Consider the following 2,161-nt stretch of genomic DNA (forward strand, 5'->3'; position numbering starts at 1 on the left):
GCCACAAAGGAGGAGACGCCGCCGGCGGGACAACGAGCGACGAGCCTCGCGAGGGTCTGCCGAGCATGCGCAGACGCTTCTCCCCCCCCATCCGCTGTCGGGGGCGCGCCGCCGCGGAAGCGAGCGCGCTGCCAGTCCAGCTTAATTCGGCGGCCAGGTACCGGGGCAGCTCCTGCCGCTCCCCGGGTAATTATAACTCTTTTCCTCCTGTCCTGTCTGAATCGCGGATGCTCCTGCTCGACGTGCACATCGGCCTTGCGTCCAAACCCGCCGTGGGGAAGGGTGTTTAAAGTTCATGTGTTCGGGTGCCCTGCTGTCGGTGGTCCTTTGTTAGGGCAAGTGGTTATTTAACATGCAAGGCTGGAAGGGTGCTTTCCTTGTACTAAATTGAAAACGAAGGCGCGTGATTCAGTCTGAATACTTCGAGAAAACAAAGGCCTGAATTTCGCTTTCAATCAGGAGAGTTGCCTTTCAAGTGGGATTTTACCGAAAGGCTTCTCTGCTTGGCCACAAGTCAAGGGCTGAGTTGTGGCCGAACAGAGAAGATCCTCCTTTGTAGCCTACGCGGTTTTGGCACTTCTTCCTCCAGCACAAGCCAGTACCTACAGCAGCCCTTATCTTGCAGGCAGCAGAGGCTCAGCACCGAGGCCAAATGGGTTGGAAAGGACACAGCAATAGATGTGCAAATTAATAGGGAAGGACAGTCTACAGGTACGGAATGGCATGGGAAAGGAACAAAGATAACATCACAGCATCAACCTGTATTTGCGGTTTTGGATTAAAAAAGCTAATACAGAACACTGCAGTATAGCAAGTTTTTACCCCCGAAATCCTGGGATTTTATCTGTCCCTTGGGAAATGATTCTGATTCTTGTGCACAAATATGAGGAACATGGAAACACTGTTAAGGTATGATATTCATATGTCACTGAGGAGAAACAGGGTGTTGGATATAATTTTGTGATATAGTTTTTACCACACATCTTGGATAAGGGGAAAACCTGTCATGTAATATTGTGAAATGCATGTTCATGAAAGATGACCAAATACGTGAGGCCTTCAGGCAACAGGAATTAGGTATGTTATTAAGAGCTGAGAGTTCCTGTCAACAGAGGATACATTTATAAGGGAGACAGATTTCTTAATACAATTTTGTGACCTCCACAAACAAATCTTCCTGTTATTACACCACTGACAGATTTCCCTTTCTCTCCCCAGTAAGCTCTAAACAGAATGTAAATTACATTTGCAAAGACATTACAGCTGCTCACTGCACGTCTGTGAAAATAAAGGATTAATCACTGAGAAAATAGTACAGTAATAAATGGCAGTAAATAGCTGCAGTGCGTTTGTTCTGTGAAGTCCAATTCAGACTACCTGGTTTTGATCTTGTCAAGAGGAAATCTTCATGAGGAAATACCCACAGAAACTGATGAGGTGATTCCACTTTTGAAAATACTTCTAGCAACAATTTTATTGGTGGTGCACAACATACAGTCAATCTGTTCACTCAAAAGCTTACTCACCAAGTATTTCAGGTTGGGTTGTTTGTTTGTTTTTTTGCCTGTCATTCAACATTGTATAACTTAGCAACAGACTTTTGCCCATGGGATGGATTACATAATCAAATAAATATATAATTCCCTTAATGCAGCTTCTTCTGAATATTCTTCTATCCATTTCTACACTTGCCTAATTTTATCAAATTTAAATTGACTCATAGGTGAATACCAATATTTTCCAGATAAACAAGAAAAAAACCCAAATGACCAAACACCAAATTTTCCAAAATATGTTTCACAAGACTCTGAAATAAGGTACTGTGAGGTAGTTGACATTAGAAAAGTTTTATATGCAACTGACTCATCAGCTGACATAACACCTGCCAATAGTTGTCTATCAACTTAGGTCTAGGCCACTAACCCCACCGATGTATCAATATCTTTTTTTCTATTAGAGCAATGGATTTAAATACTGATTTTTCCTGCATCTAATCCATGCCAAAAAGAAAGGTTGATGACCAGAGAGCAGCCAGGCAGGCTCTGATGCACGCTGGAAAGGAGGGAAGCAGGGAAAGCTGCAGTACAGTTGCAGGTGTGGAGATACTGATGGGAAGCTGAGGCGGTGGTTGCCACGACAACACTTGCTGTAACTGTTTATG

Source organism: Pezoporus flaviventris, unplaced genomic scaffold (assembly GCF_033815535.1).
Source record: "Pezoporus flaviventris isolate CSIRO_AGI_PZ_B2104156 unplaced genomic scaffold, CSIRO_AGI_Pfla_v1 ptg000037l, whole genome shotgun sequence".
Classification (NCBI taxonomy): Eukaryota; Metazoa; Chordata; class Aves; order Psittaciformes; family Psittacidae; genus Pezoporus; species Pezoporus flaviventris.